The following is a 17,628-nucleotide window of genomic DNA, read 5'->3' as shown; positions in this document are numbered from 1 at the left end:
TTGAATAAGTATGGTAAAAGAATACAACCCTGATGCACACCTTTCCCGACTTTAAACCATACTCCTTTGTTCTATTTGAACAACTGCCTCTTCATCTAAGTATAGGTTCCTCATGAGCACAATTTAGCATTCTAGAATCCCATTCTTTGCAATGTTACCCATAATTTGTTATTATCCACACAGTCGAATGCCTTTGCATAGTCAATAAAACACAGGTAAACATCTTTCTGGTAGTCTCTGCTTTCAGCCAGGATCCATCTGACATCAGCAATGACACCCCTTGTTCCATGCTCACTTCTGTATCCACCTTGAATTTCTGACAATTCCCTGTTGAAGTACTGCTGCAATCACTTTTGAATGATATTTGGCAAAATTTTATTTGCCTATGATATTAATGATATTATTGGATAATTTCTGCATTCTGTTGTATTACCTTTCTTTGAAATGGGTATAAATATGGATCTCTTCCAGTCGGTTGACCAGGTGGGTGCCTTCCAAATTTGTTGACATAGATGAGTGAGTACTTCCAGCACTGCATCAGTTTGTTGGAACATCTCAACTGGTATTCCATCAATTCTTGGAGCCTTGTTTTTCACCAATGCTTTCAGTGCAGGTTGGACCTCTTCCTTCAGTACCTGGTTCTTGATCATATGTTACCTCCTGAAATGGCTGAATGTTACCTATTCTTTTTGGTACAGTGACTCTGTGTATTTCTTCCATCTTCTTTTGTTACTGCCTACACTGTTTAGTATTTTCCCTACAGAATCCTTGATTATTGCAACCTGAAGCTTGAATTTTTTTTTTTTTCAGTTCTTTCAGCTTAGAAATGCTGAGTGTGTTCTTCCTTTTTGGTTTTCTATCTCCAGCTTTTTGCACATTTCATTGTAATACTTTACTTTGTCTTCTTAAGCCGCCCTTTGAAATCTTCTGTTCAGCTCTTTTAGTTCATCATTTCTTCCTTTTGCTTTAGCTACTCAACGTTCAAGAGCAAGTTTCAGAGTCTCTTCTGGCATCCATTTTGGACTTTTCTTTCTTTCCTGTCTTTTTAATGATCTCTTGCTTTCTTCATATATGATGTCCTTGATGTCATTCCACAACTCATCTGGTCTTCGGTCATTAGTGTTCAACGAGTCAAATCTATTCTTGAGATGGTCTCTAAATTCAGGTTGGGTATATACTCTAGGTCGTACTTTAGCTCTTGTGGACTTGTTCTAATTTTCTTCAGTTTTAATTTGAACTCGCATATCAGTGATTCATGGTCTGATCTGCAGTTGACCCTGGCCTTGTTCTGACTGATGATATTGAGCTTTTCCATAGTCTCTTTCCACAGATGTAGTCAATTTGGTTCCTGTGTATTCCATCCAGCAAGGTCCGTGTGTATAGTTGCAGTTTATGTTGGTGAAAAAAGGTATTTTCAATGAAGAAGTCATTGTTCTTGCAAAATTCTGTCATGCAGTCTCCCCATCTTTCTATCACCAAGGGCATATTTTCCAACTATGGACCCTTCTTCAGTTAAAACAGAAATATCACAAATCAGTGGTTTTAATAAACAGAAGTTTATTTTCTCATAGTTTAGGAGACTAGAAGTCAAAATTTAGGGCACCAGCTCTAGAGGAAGACCATTCTAAGGACAAATCGTTGCTCTTTTCAGCTTCTGCTCCTCAGTTCCTTGGCAATCTCCACATAGCATCTACTTTCCTCTCCGTTTGTGCTTGCTTCTGTGTCTGATTTTCTCCTTTTATATCTCAAAAGTGATTGAGTTTAGGACACATCTCCACACTGACATGGCCTCACTAACATAACAAAGAAAACCGTACTCCCATATGCGATTACTTTTATGGATATAAGGATTAGGACTCCAACATATATTTTGGGGGGGACACAATTCAATCTGTAACAAGCTGTATCCAAAATCTACATCAAAATTTGTCTTGGCACATGTGATGGTTAAGATTGTGTGTCAACTTGGATGGGCCATGATTCTCAGTGTTTTGGCAGTCGTATAATGTGATCATTTCGCTGCTGAGATTTGATACGTGATCACTCTGATGATGGGATCTGCTGTGAGTAGCCAATAAATTGAAGGGGAGTTTTCCAGGGTGCATGGTCTGCATCAAGTGTGGGCAGACATCCAGGCAGGACTCAGGGGTTTTTGCTCGTTCTGGATCCTGTAGCTGGCTCCTAACTTCTGATTCATGGGACTTGAGCTAGCAGTTTATCTGCGGTCTTGCCTGCCAATTTTGGGATTCATTTATCTTCACGGCCCGTGAGCAACAGCCCTGCTCTCCAACCTGACGATCTTGGGTTCGCCAGCCCCACGTGTGGCTATGTGAATCAGGAGAAGCCTCTTTCCTGACCCACGGACTTGAGACGTTACAGATTCTACAACTGTGTGAGCCATTTCCTTGATACAAATCTCTCTCTCTCTCTAATACATATATATGTGTTTATATGCTTAACTGGTTTTGCTTCTCTAGAGAACCCAGCCTAAGACAGCACATCTTTACCTTCCATGCGATTACTTTCTCAGCTCTGTTTCCCAGAAAAAAGAGAGATAAACATAGAGTCTTTATTTAAAACTTCTAAAAGGAAGTGACACGGTGTTGATGTCGGCTGGGGACATAATTGTGTGCACTGGATTAATAACATATAGCAGATGGAGACAGTACAAGAAAGGAAGGAAGAAGAGGCAGGAATGGGTTACCATTTTTTATTAGCGAGAGTTCTCCTTCCCTTATTTTAGAGTTAACTACAAGATCTACGTAATGGACAAAGATCTGGGAACCTTTTCTAAAGTCTGGAGTGGAGACTAGGGTTTCTCAGCCTTGGCACTGTAGACAGTTGGGGCTGGATCATACTTTGTTGTGGCGGGGCCGTTCTGTGCACAGTAGGCTATTGAGTAGCACCCTTGGTCTCCATCCACAAGATGCCAGTAGCACTGTCCCCCCCTACCCAGTTGTGACAACCAAAAATGTCTCCATATTTTGGCAAAATGTCCCCTGGTGGCAGGGCGTGAGGTTTGAGAACCGCTGGACCAGTGTTGTCCCAATGGTTAAATGCTTGGCTGTTAACCGAAAGATTGGATATGGACCCCATCCAGCGAATCTGTGGAAGAAAGGACTGGCGATCTGCTTCTGTAAAGACCACAGCTAAGAAAACCTTATGGGGCAGTACTACCCTGTCACATGGGGTCACTATGGGTAGGAATTGACTGGACGGCACCCAACAACAACAATAAACAACTATTCTAAAGCAGTAAATATGCACATCTCACTCTTAAAAAGAAATCATGAAAATAGTTTTCAGATGGAAAATATGTCTCAAGTACATAAGACTCCATAAAACATATATATACAGTAAATATTTTTTTTAAAAATAAGAATATATGAAAAACCCAGAAATGTTTAAAAATTCAAATGAGATAATATCAGGAGAAAAATAGACGTGGAGGAAAAAATGATGAAAATTTTGGAAATATATTCACGTAAAAACAATATCAAATGTAGATGCAGATTAAAGATAAGGCATTCTCGTTTCTTTCCCAATGCAAAATAAAAATTCTTCTTCAGCCAGACTTGATGGTCTGACTGAGACTAGAAGGACCCCAGTGGTCATGGCCTCCAGACCTTCACTTGGCCCAGGACAGGAACCATTCCCAAAGCCAACTCTTCAGACATGGATTGGACTGGACAATGTGTTGGAGAGGGATGCTGGTGAGGTTTGAGCTTCTTGGATCAGGTGGACAGTTGAGACTATGTTGGCATCTTCTGCCTGGAGGGGAGATGAGAGGGTAGAGGGTGTTAGAAGCTGGTGAAATGGACACGAAAAGAGAGTGGAGGGAGAGAGCGGGCTGTCTTATTATGGGGAGAATAATTGGGGGTACATAGCAAGGTGTATGTAAGTTTTTGTGTGAGAGACTGACTTGATTTGTAAACTTTCACTTAAAGCACAATAAAAATTATATATAAAAAAAATCTTCAAAATTCCTCCCATTTCTTAGTGATCAAGCCATAGTTTAGTACCGGGTAACCTTCAAGTTAATGGCGCTTACACTCCTAAAATTGAAAAGCACGAGTGATCTAATCCCATTCTACCATGAAATCAGTTTTGCAAACATTTTAATCTTTGTCCCTAGATCATAAATCCCTCTGTTTATTGCAACTTTCTTAGAGATAAGCATGTTTTATATCCACAATGCTGCCGTGTGTAATGAACAGTACACCTTTCAATTTGAATCTGATATGGTTATTTGTGCGATAGAAAAAAAATAGGATTTGGGGATAATAGGATTACCTATATAGATTGCTTTTTCCTTTAGATTGTGATATCTGGACTTACCTTAGCCTGTAGTTGGCTTCTTTCAAGAGTCTTTCGTTCACTGACATTTAAGAGTCACACACAGGATCACGCATCTGTGAAAACCTGTGGGACTGTACACCACAAACAGTGAATTTTAATGTAAACTTTGGACTTTGGCTCCTTTAGCTAACAATAATTCATCAACATCGGGTCATTAATTGTAACAAAGGAAACCAGGTGGCGCAGCAGTTAAAGCGCTCAGCTGTTGGAACGCACCAGCCGCTCCACTGGAGAAAGATGTAGCAGTCTTCTTCCGTAAAGACTACAGCCTTGGAAACCCTATGGAGTAGTTCTACTCTGTCCTGTAGGGCCGCTGTGAGTTGGAATTTACTCGACAACAATGGGTACCGGGTATAAATTATAGCAAATATACCACACTGATGCAAGGTATTAATAGTAGGGGAAACCAGGTACAGGTGAGGGGGGCATGTGGTAACTCTCTGTACCGTCTGCTCCATTTTTCTGTAAGTCTAAACTTGTTCTAAAACTAAATTGTTATGGGTTGAATTGTGTCCCTCCCAAAGGATGTTGAAGTCCTAATCCTTGTACTGGTGAATGTCACCTGCTTGTTCCCAAGCTTCTCTTCTTTGTTAGGTTAATGGCTTCATATCAGACTAGGGTGGGTAGTAAACTTAATTAATCCCTTCTGAGTGGTCTCTTAAAGAGAGAAAACCGACGGACACCCATATAGTGGAAAGACAGAGGCCAGGTAAAGATGCATCTGAAGCAGGTTTCTGAGACCCTCAAGGGTGCAGCCCTGAAGGAAACTTGAAGAGCAAAGGAATCCAGGTTATCAAAGGATAAGACCTGTGCTGAAGGTGGAGGGAAGGCTCTGGAGCCAGAGAAGAAGGGGGCCTGCTTTTCCTGCCTTGCTCCCTCTCTTTCCCCCCATCTGTAGGCCACTGAGGGGGCCCTGTCTCCTCAGCTCCTTAAGACCCAGAGAAGGAACTCAGGAGTCGGATCAGCTGGTGGGCAGCTAACAACAATGAGAAGATCCAGCTACGTCTCGGCTTCCTTTGTTGTTGTTGTTGGCTGCCTTCAAGTCGATGCCCACTGATGGTGACCCCAACTCATGGAGCAGATCTCCTCCATAGAGTTTTCTTGTCTATGATCTTTAGGGAAGCAGATGGCCAGGTCTTTTCTTCTGCAGAGCCTCTGGGTGGGTTTGAACCGCCAACCTTTAGTAGCTGAGAGCAAACTGTTTGCGTCATCCAGGGACCACAGAACCTGAATACTCATTGCTGTCAACTCTGACTCATAGCAACCCTATAGGACAGACTAGAACTGCCTCATAGGGTTTCCAAGGCTGTAATCTTTACAGAAGGAGCCCTGGTAGTACACTGGCTAAGCATTCAGCTGCTAACAAAAAGATTCAAACCCACCAGACACTCTGCAGGAGACAGATGTGGCAGTCGGCTTCCCCCATAAAGATTACATCCTTTTGGACCCTATGGGACAGTTTTACTCTGTTCTATAGCCAAAAAACCCACTGCCGTTCTATAGCGACCCTATAGAACAGAGTAGTACTGCCCCATAGAGTTTCCAAGGACTGCCTGAAGGATTTGAACTGCTGACCTCTTGGTTAGCAGCCGTAGCTCTTAACCACTACGCCACCAGGGTTTCCCTGTCCTATAGGGTCACTATGAATCAGAATCAACTCGAAAACACTGGGTTGGGTTTGGGTTTGGAATCTTTACAGAAGCATGTCACCAGGTCTTTTTTCCCAAGAAGCCACTGGGTGGGTTTGAAGAGCCAACCTTTCAGTTAGCAGCTGAGCACTAACCACTGCTCCACTAGGACTCTTTAGAACCGGAACAATCTTCCTTTACTGGAAGTGGCGAAAAATGGATGAGATGTTACGAGTCTTCTTCCATGAAGTTTTGGCCCCTGTTGGGCTGCCGTTTCAAATATGTGACTGCTTCGTACATGAGGTATCATTGAGAGTTAACCAAACTGGACCAAACCCATTGCTATCAAGTCGATTCCAACTCATAGCAACACTGTAGGGCAGTTAGTTGAGCTTAAAGGCATCGTCAGTTAAGTAAGGTGTGCTGTGCAGGGCCGGCTGACCTGGCTTCAGCCTTCTTACTCAGCTCCTGACCCCAAGGACAAGCCAAGATCCCTATGAGTGCTCCCCTCACAAGGTTTTACAGCAGAAATGGAATTCCTATTGTCTTAGTCATCTAGTGCTGCTCTAACAGAAATACCACAAGTGGATGGACTTAACAAAGAGAAGTTTATCCTCTCACAGTCTAGTAGGCTAGAAGTCTGAATTCAGGGTGCCGGCCCCAGGAGAAGGCTTTCTCTCTCTGTTGGCCCTGGAGGAAGGCCCTCGTCAGCAGTCTTCCCTTGGTCTGGGAGCATCGCAGTGCAGGGACCTCAGGTCCAAATGACACACTCTGCTCCCGGCACTGCTTTCTTGGTGGAATGAGGTCCCCATGTCTCTCTGCTCGCTTCTCTCTTTTATATCTCACAGAGATTGGCTTAAGTCACTATCTAATCTTGTAGACCTCATCAGTATAATTGACACTAATCTATCTTATTACATCACAGAGATAGCATTTACGACATATAGGGAAATCACGTCAGAAGATAAAATGGTAGACAATCATACAAGGGAATTGTGACCTAGCCAAGTCGACAGATATTTTTTGGGGACACAACTCAATCCATGACACTTACCTTTCAGTCACTCGATGCCTTCCTTTCCCTCTTTGTTACATGAGTTGGTGGTGCTGAAAATCAAAAAGATTAATCTCCTTCCATCAGAATGCAAATACAGTTGTTAACACAAAATACCTTTTTGGAGAACATTTTTGCAGTTTGTTATAAGGTTAGATATATACCTAGTCATTGTACTGTTGGAAATTTATCCAAGAGAAATAAAAGTATGTGCCTACACAAAGACTTATCCATAAATGATCACAGCAGCTTTATTTACAGGAGCCCAAATCTGGAAACACTCCAAATGTCCTCATCAACAGGTGACTGTGGGTCAGCACATTATGGTGTTTTCATTCAATGGAACACTAACCAAACCCCCTGCCGTTGAGTCAATTACAACTCATAGCAACCCCATAGGATTTCCAAGGCTGTAAATCTCTATGGAAGCAGACTGTAACATCTTTCTCCCACAGGGCCATTGGTGGTGGTTTCCAACCACCCACCTTTCGGTTAGCAGTCAAGCACCTTAACCACTGTGCCACCAGAGCTCCTTAATGAACGTTACGGATTGAATCGTGTCACCCAAAAACATGTGTCAACTTGGCTAGGCCGTGATTCCCAGTATTGCGTGATCACCCACCATTTTGTAATCTGAAGTGATTTTCCTATATGCTGTACATTGTATTTTATGATGTTAATGGAAACCCTGGTGGCATAGTGGTTAAGTGCTACAGCTGCTAACCAAAGGGTCGGTAGTTCAAATCCACCAGGCGCTCCTTGGAAACTCTATGGGGCAGTTCTACTCAGTCCTATAGGGTCCCTATGAGTCGGAATCGACTCGATGGCACTGGGTTTGGTTTTTGTTTTTTTTTAAATGATGTTAATGAGGCAGGATCAGCAGCAGTTGTGTTAATGAAATAGGACTCAAGATTAGGTGGTACCTTAAGCCAATCTCTTTTGAGATATAAAAGAGAGAATCAAGCAGAGAGGAGGGGGACTTCATGCCACCAAGAAAGAAGAACCAGGAGCAGAGCGCATCCTTTGGACCTGGGGTCCCTGAGCTGAGAAGCTCCTAGACCAGCGGAAGATTGATGACAAGGACCTTCCTCCAGAGCTGAGAGAGAAAGACTTCCCCTGGAGATGGTGCCCTGTATTCAGACTTCTAACCTACTAGAATGTTAGAGAATAAGTTTCTCTTTGTTAAAGCCATCCACTTGTAGTATTTCTGTCACAGCAGCACCAGATGACTAAGACAATGGAGTATCATTCAACTATAAAAATAAACAAACTACTGATACACACATGGATGGGAGTCCCTGGGTGGGGCAAATGGTTAATGTGCTCAGCTGCTAAATAAAAGGTTAGAGGTTCAAGTCCACCCAGAGGCACCTCAAAAGAAAGGCCTGGCAATCTACTTCTGAAAAACCAGTCATTAAAATCCCTGCTAAGCACAATTCTACTCTGATACACATGGAGGGGGCCATGAGTTAGAATCAACTCGATGGCAGTTTGTTGTTGTTGTTTACCCACATAAATGAATCTCAAAATCGTCACGCTGCAAAAAAGAAGACAGGCACAGAAGAGTCTGTACTGTACGATTCCATTTATATAAAAGTGTAGAAAATTCAGACAAGTACAGAGTGACTGAAATTAGCTCGCTCACTGCATTTCTGGAGGTAGGGAAAACATACTGATGGACCAAAAAACAATATGAGGAAATTGGGGGGGGGCGGTTTGGAAATGTTCTCTATCTTGTTCGCAAAGGTGTTGCTTTCAGGGATGGACACAGCCCAATAAATTACAGGTTTAAACAGACAGTTTATTGTATATAAATCATACCTTAATAAAATTGTATATGATGTATAAATACATAAAAATGAATATAAATCATACCTTAATAAAATTACTTTTTAAAAAGCCAGAGAAAGCAAATTACCTTTAAAGTAATGATAGAATGCCTCTGACTTCTCAATATTACATACGGGAAATAATCAATGTAAAATGATACAGATGCATTTAATATAGATACAGTTATAGAAGACAAACATAGAGCTAAAAGACACAAAGGACTGAAATAAATAGGTAGAAGAAGATAAAGCTTATAACCACCCAATAAAAGAAAAGCGGTTCAGCTCTATTATCAGACAAAATATATTTTAGGAATGAATCATTACTACGTAAACAAAATTCATCTTCATGGTGAGAAAAATGTAATGAAGTCTTAAAACACAAACTATAATTGACAGAACTAAGGGAATTGTAGACAAATCTGTAATTATTGTGACAGATTTTACTGTATCTATTTCAGTAATTGATAGAGGAAACTGATGAAAATTTTAGTAAGGAGACTGGCGATTTGAATCATATAATTGGCACAGTTGATACTAATGAACATGTACAGATCATTGTACTAAAAACTGCAAGGTACACGTTTTCAGAAAGCACACATAAAACCTTCACTTAAATCGACCATATAGTGCACACACACACACAAAAAGTCTTAACATATTTCAAAAGCTCTCTGACCACTATGCAATTAACTTTGAAATCACCGTATGTTTGGCAAGTTTTTTTTTTTTTTAATTAATGAGTCTAAATTATCCATAAATAAAGAAGCATAATGAAAATCAGAAAATGTTTTAAAATAAATGACCTGGAAAATACAAATGGAATCTTTTGCATGCACCTAGAACAGTATTGAGGGAAATCATGCATGTGTTGGCAAAGAAGAAACACTGAAAATTAATAAACCTAGAAACATCTTAAAAAATTGAAAAAAAAAAAAAACAGTGAGTAATCAAGTAGAAGAAGGAAGGAAGAAAATATAGAGATAAGACCAGAATTTAACACAATAAAAAAGCAAATATATAATAGGGAAAACTGACAAAGCCAAAATTTGGTTCTTCAAAAAGGCCAATAAAATTAACAAATTAGCAAGTCTGATCAACAGGCAGGAAAAGAGAGAAGGTAGGAGTAACAAACATTAGGAATGAAGAATGGAAGATAAGATCTTCCAGGCATTAAAAAGATAAGGAAACAACATTATGGCAATAGATCTCTAGAAAGATGTAAGTTAAAAGTGTACATCTATCACGGCCTCATCTACCCTGAGACCGGAAGAATTAGATGGTGCCCAGCTACTACTACCAACCTTTCCCATCAGGGCCACAATAGATGGACCCCAACAGAGCAGGAGAAAAACACGGAACTAATTCTTAAAAAGTTCACACTTACTGGACCAGCTGAAACTAGAGGACTCCCTAAGACCTAAGACTCCCTAACATCCTGAGATACTCTTTAAACCTTGAACCAAAAGTATCCCCTGAGGTCGCCTTTTAGCAAAATAACAGACTGGCCCACAAAATAAAGGATATTATCCATGAGTATGGTACTCCATTAAAAAGCCATCTATATGAGACCAAAAGGTCAACAGTTACTCCAGAGCAAAGAAGAGAAGATAAGGGGGCAGGAAAACTAGACTACTGGAAACAGAACAACCAGAACGCAATTAAAAAGAATGCTGACACATTGTGGAAAATTTAACGAGCATCACTGAACAGCTTGTGTAGAAATTGTCAAATGGGAACCCAATTTGCTGTGTAAACTTTCACTGAAAACACAATAAAATATTATTAAAAACAAATTTCATCTAAGTTTTTAGAGAATGAATTAAAAAAAAAAAACCCTCAAGATCATATGTGTTCATCAGGAAAATTAAATTTCTAGTCCAAATATTTCCAGAAAAAAAAAAATGCTAGTACTACATGGCTTTACCCTTGAATTCTATATTCAAGGAACGATGAATTCCAGTTTTCTTCAAGCTCTTATGGAGAAAAGAAAATGCTCAATAAATCATTTTATGACGTTAATATAACCTTCATCCCAATATCTGACAAGGCAGCATGAGAGAGAATACTTAAAAGCCAATCTCACTCAAGAAATGCAAACAAAAAAAACCCTACAAACTAAATTTCTGCACACACCTCCAGTAGTATATAAAAAAAATGAAAATGCATTATAACCAAGCAGCTTTATCCCACGAAGACAAACACTAGTTTAACATAGAAGTATGGTTCCAAAAACCTTCCTTTATTGATTAAGTGTTTTGTTATATTCATTTGCATTGCAATGCAAAATTAATGACTTAATTGAACCCTTTGAATAAAAATGATGTGAAATACAATGTATGATTAGGAAAGATTCAATGTTTGGAAAATGAGGTTGAAAGTAGGTCACATATAAATTAATTCTGGTCAATTGTTGCATTATTCACAAGCTATCTTTGATAAGAATTTTTAAAGAAAAATCTGTAGAGGTATACTTCCGTGTTACTTTTTCCAATAAATAACCCTGTTAAGTTAATGTTTTTCTCTGATAACGCACCTGATTGGGTGTGCACTGGGTTATTGGGATAAAGTGTGTGGAAATGACCTCATGCACAACGGAATGAAACACTGCCCAGTCCTATGCCATCCCCATGATCAGCTGTGGATAGGACTATTGTGATCTGTAGGGTTTTCACTGGCTGATTTTCAGAAGTAGATCACCAAGGCTTTCTTCCAAGGCACCTCTAAGTGGACTTGAACTGCCAACTTTCAGTTAGCAGCCAAGTGTGTTAACCATTTGCACAACCCAGGAGTTCTCATCCCTACCGCTCAATACCCAAACAATGTGTAGACTTCTGGAGGTGCAGGGAAGGGGAGATGTACTCCAGCTTCACTCTTACCCTAAGGGTAGAGCCACTGGGACCCCAACTTGATGAAGCAGGGACTTCTCTTAGACCCTAGTGAGCCCTGAGCTTGGACATCTGCTCTGGTCCCCCTTCAGACTGTATCACCAAAGCCAGGTTTTTGCGGTTCTGCAAATGTCTTCAGAAAACATGGCCATAGTTGTTCTGCTGGCCTCTTTGTGTTCCCCATTTCACTTAGATTTGACTAGATAATCCCTTAATATTTTGTCAACTCTTTGGTCCCATTGAGGATCCTCCGTCAAGGACCCCTTCTTTCTGAACATTTTAGCTGTTTTCTGGGGGAGGACTATTTCAGATAAACCAGCTGGCCACATTTCCCTTCTTCCTTCTGGAGACTTGCCGTCTGTCAGTCTGTCAGTCTTGGTGTCATCACAAACAGGCTAGCTCCAAATCTCCCTGCCCGCTCATTCTTCATCTTCTTAACGGGTGCTCCATCTTCCAATTGCCCCTTAAGTATTGTATTCTTTACGGAGACCCTGGGTGGCACAGTGAAGCACTTGACTACTAGCTGAAAGGTTGGCATTCAAACCCACTCAGAGGTGCTGGGAAGACAGGCCTGGCAATCTGCTTCCAAAAGGCTACAGCCTTGAAAACCCTATGGGGCAGTTCTACTCTGCACACATGGGGTGGCCATGAGTCGGAATCGGCTAGATTTGACAGCAACTGTCTGGTTTAAAAACACATTCTTAAAGTTGTCTGTTTCCAGGATAAAATTCAGTCTCCGTGACACAGCACATAGGGTCTGGGATGACCCGTCCCCTTCCTATTCTTTAATGAGTCGGACACTGTTTTTGCCGATGATGTAGACGTAACATTACTTCTTAAAACTGCTCATGACAGTCCACAACATGACCTTGTTGGCTTTTCCAGGAAGAATTTTCTTCCCTTTATCTAACTGCAGTTCATCCCCACGTCAACAAACTCCTGTTTCCTACTATTCTCACGTTGTATTTTATTTGCCACCAAAACCCAAACCAAACCTGTTGCCGTAGAGTCCATTCTGACTCATAGTAACCCTATAGGACAGAGCAGAACTGCTCTGTAGGGTTTCCAAGGAGCGCCTGGTGGATTCCAACTGCTGACCTTTGATTAGCAGCCAAACTCTTAAACACTGCTCCACCAGGGCTCCTTATTTGCCACCAAACCAAAAAACTAAACCCAATGCCGTCGAGTCAATTCTGACTCATAGTAACCCTATAGGACAGGGTAGAACTGCCCCATAGAGTTTCCAAAGAGCACCTGGTGGATTCGAACTGCCATCCTTCTGGTTAGCAGCTGTAGCTCTTAACCACTATGCCACCAGTGTTTCCATTTATTTACCACAGCTATGGTGAAACCCTTGTGAAACTGTTCACTACAGATGAGTAAGTAAGCACAAGTCAGCCTCTGCTCACCTTGCTTACTGGGTCATCCGCCCCTGCTACTACATCTTTCCCCATGGAGCGGTTGGTGGGTTTGAACAGCCAACCCTTCTGGTAGCAGCGCTTAACCACTGTACCACCAGGGCTCTCTATGCACCAGTGATAAAAACTGAAAAGCAAACCCATTGCTGTCCAGTCCATTCCAACTCAAAGCGACCCTATAGGACAGAATAGAACTGTCCTGCAGGGTTTCCAAGGAGCTGCTAGTGCATTCAAACTGCTGACCTTTTGGTTAGCTGCCCAAGCTCCTAACCACTTCTCCATCAGGGCTCCCTATGCATCAGTAATAGACACAGTAATTACGAGAATGTGTTGAAGGGTGGGGTAAAGTCAGGAGTCACGTTGGAAGAGTAGCAGCAAATAGTGTTAAGTGATTTAAAATAATAGTATCGGAATTTTTTTTTTTTTTTTTTTTTACAGCTTGTTTCAAGAGAAATGTGGTTGACAGTGAAACTGTGTAAGATTCCTCAATGAATTCTTTCCACTCAGCGTTCCCCACCAATCACAAGCTAAAATGGAGCTTAACGGGCTAATTTTCCACAAAATGGAACTGCACCCTCTTTGTTATAAAATTCTTACGTATAAAATACTTTGAACATGTTATCAGGAGGGACCAGTCCCTGGAAAAGGACATCACGCTTGGTAAAGTAGAGGGTCAGCGAAAAAGAGGAAGCCCCTCAACAAGGTGGACTGACACAGTGGCTGCAACAATGGGCTCAAGCATAACGATTGTGAAGAGGGTGCAGGACCAGGCAGTGTTTTGTTCTGTTGTACACAGGGTTGCTATGAGTTAGAACCGACTTGACGGCACCTTAAAACAACACCACCACCTATAAAAATAGGAGGAAATTTTGTCTCAACACTACGTCAGGACTGCGGCCACAGCCACCTCAATGGCTTGTCTACGTTGAACCTGGGGACTTGTTGTTCTCCCGAGCGCAATCATCTTTCGAGCAGGGGATTATATTACTGTAAAAGAAACCCAAGCAGGGCACATCCTCAGAAAACAGAGCCCTGTAACTGTTTGACTTTAAAGCAATCATAAAAGAGTCTTCCAGTCTGGGACGAAATGAGAGCGTTGTAATTTCAGGCTGCCCGGAAACCATGCAGCCTCAGTTTGCGTAACCCAGGATGAGATTTCAAGGTTATCGCTCCAGGCAGTGACAGTCTGTGGTTTGTAAAATTGATGCAGAAGAAATTTTGAAAAGCAACTCTCATCTCTTGGCAGCCGTGGCGTTTTGAAGGTCATGGGGGCAAGGAAGGTCTGCTCACCAACAGCAAACAGGAAGGAGCAATGGAAGGAGATAGTGGGCCACCTGCTTGCTTGCTGCTGCATGTGGTGAGCATGAAGGTGGAAGCCAGGAGGAAGCACGTCCAGAGTGGAATCACCGCTTGGCATTGAGCATCCTGCCATGTTGGTTGGGGAGTCCCTGGGTGGCACAAATGGCTAGGCTACTAACCAAAGGGCTGGAGATTCGAGTCCACCCAGCAGCCTGGTGATCTACTTCCAAAAACTCAGCCATTGGAAACCGTCTGGAGCACAGTTCTACTCTGACACACAGGCTGGCCATGAGTTAGAATCAACTCAATGGCAACCGGTTTGATTTTTTGGTTTATATTGATTGGACCCACATGACCAACAGGCAGGGGGCAGTAGACGGCTCTTGGACACATTGCAAAGGTGAAGGGTTCTAGCTGATGGATTCTTGTTCGATTTCTGTGACTATTTGGCCAATTCACTTAACTGGCTGTGCTGAATTTTCCTCCCTTTGGAGTATAATAAGTGAGAGTAGACATCAACAGAAGGCAGATTTTAAGATGGCCCATAGTGTCCCCCACCTCCAGATGTTCCTGCCCTGGTGTAATCCCCTCCCCATGAACCTGGGCTGGACCTAGTGACACGCATCTAACAAATCACCAAACCAAAACCCGTTGCCTTCACATCAATTCAGATGGCGACCCCATGCGTGACAGAGTAGAACCATCCCAAAGGGTCTTCTTGGCTGTAACCTTTACAGAAGCAGGGTGTCAGACCTTTCTTCCACAATGCCAGTAGGTGGGTTCAAACTGCCAACTTTCAGGTTGGCAGCTAATTGCAAACCACCTGTTCCACCGAGGAACCTAACAAACAGGATATGGCAAAAGTAATGGAGGTCACTTCCATGATTAAGTCACAAAAGACTGGGATTCCCATCTTGCTAACAGATTCTAGGTCTTGCTGGCTTTGATGACACAAGATGCCACATGGAGAGACCCACATGACAAGGAATTGGAGGTTGCCTTTGGCCAACAACTAGTGAAGAACCGAGACCCTCAGTCCAATGGCTGGCAAGGAACTGAATCCTACCAACAACCAGTGAGTGCACTAGAGCAGACCTTCCCCAGTCCCACCTTCAGATGACCACAGTCCCAGCCAACACCTTAATGGAAGCTCTGCGAGCTGATCTGGCGGACCCAGCTAAGCCATGCCGGGACCTGACCACACATTGTGAAATAAGAAACTTTGCTACTACCGAGTTTTTTATGTATATATAAAATAAGGAAGACAGAAGAACTATTGACGCCTTTGAATTACAATGCTGGCAAAGAATATTGAATACACCATGGACTGCCAGAAGAACAAATCTGTCTTAGAAGAAGTCCAGCCAGAGTGCTCCTTAGAAGCATGGATGGGAAGACTTCGTCTCACATAATTTGGACTCGTTATCAGGAGTGACCAGTCCCTGGAGAAGAACATCATGCTTGGTAAAGTAGAGGGGTCATCGAAAAAGAGGAAGACCTTCAACAAGATGGATTGACACAGTGGCTACAGCAATGGGCTCAAGTATAACAACGATTGTGAGAATGGGGCAGGACTGGGCAGTGTTTTGTTGCTGTTAGTCAGAACTGACTTGACGGCACCTAACAACAAGTTTTTTGTGGTTTTTTTTTGTGTGTGTGTGTGTGCAGCATGTGGTTATTTTCAACTGTAAAAATCTAGGCTGCTAAATTCAGTCTATTTATAGCAACCTATCAGGTCTTTTTTTTTTTTTTTTTTTCTGCAAAATCTTTAGACTCCTGCCAATGAAGATAGAATATCATGACCTCTGAAAGGATTTATATATCTAATGGAGATCACACCACTCACAACACTCAAATCCTGGAGAACTTACAATATTTTTCTGGATCATTATGGCTAATGCTAAGATTGGAAACACAAGATAATTTTGATAAAATTCCATCTATTCCAAAACCTACAGATATGCTTTAAATATAGAAAATATTATTTTTCTCTTTCCCTTTTAGGAAACAACGAAATCGTCTTCAAATCACAAAAGCAGTAGTTGTGTGAGCCACCATATATCATGCCACAGTGATAACGCACAATCTTGTAGCATGCCAAGTCACTGGCGTCAAGATCTAATAACTCAAGCAACGTGTGCCGCTTACCTTCCAGATAAGAACACATATTATAAAACTGAAACATACTTGACTATTACTTTATATTGTTTTCTGTTTATTTTTGAATTTATATTTGTGTTGCTTTTTTTCTCAAAGAGGGTGTTTTTTTTTGCCTGGGGATTTAGTTTTTTTTTTTATTTCTCAGCATTTTATTGGAGTATGTTAAGATACAGGCATTCGAAAGCAGTAAGTTAATTTATAATCCTCAATAACCCTTGGTGCCTCGTTATGCAGGTGTTTTTGTCACATTCCTCCCACTTCAGATCACACTTCAGAAGGGAATTGTTGTGTCCTTCTTGGCCCACTTTGAGACCTACTTTGAGACTCTAACATCTGCCTATACTTGTTATTATTTCTCTATGTACTGCCCTTATGTCAGTTACTGTGGTAAAATGTGTAAGTAGCTGATTCTTCCAGCTTCGGCCATTCTATGTATCAGTATAGTAGAAACTCTGAATGTTACATAAATTATGTTTTCCTTAGTTGCCATTGGACCGATTCCATCTCATGGTGACCCCATGTGTGCAAAGTGGAACTGCTCCATAAGGTCTTCAAGGCTGTGACCTTTATTTTTTATTATTATTATACTTTAGATCAAGGTTTACAGAACAAACTAGCTTCTCATTAAACAATCTGCACACATGTTGTTTTGTGACATTGGTTAACGACCCCACAACATGTCAACGTTTCCCCTTCTCGGCCTTGGATTCCCTGTTATACCAGCTTTCCTGTTCCCTCCTGCCTTCTAGTCCTTGCCCCTGGGTTGGTGTGCTCCTTTAGACTCGTTTTGTTTTATGGGCCTGTTCAATCTTTGGCTGAAGGGTGGATCTCAGGAGTGACCTCATTACTGAGCTAAGAGGGTATCTGGGGGCCCTACTCTTGTCTTTTCTCTAGTCTCTGTCAGACCAGTATTATTGTTGTTAGGTAGCCGGGCACCATCTAGTTGCGCTGGACTCAGTCTGGTGGAGGCTGTGGTAGTTATGGTCCACTAGT

This window comes from Loxodonta africana, chromosome X (assembly GCF_030014295.1).
Source record: "Loxodonta africana isolate mLoxAfr1 chromosome X, mLoxAfr1.hap2, whole genome shotgun sequence".
NCBI lineage: Eukaryota > Metazoa > Chordata > Mammalia > Proboscidea > Elephantidae > Loxodonta > Loxodonta africana.
The sequence above is the reverse complement of the archived record's forward strand: the minus strand, read 5'-3'. Positions refer to the sequence as shown.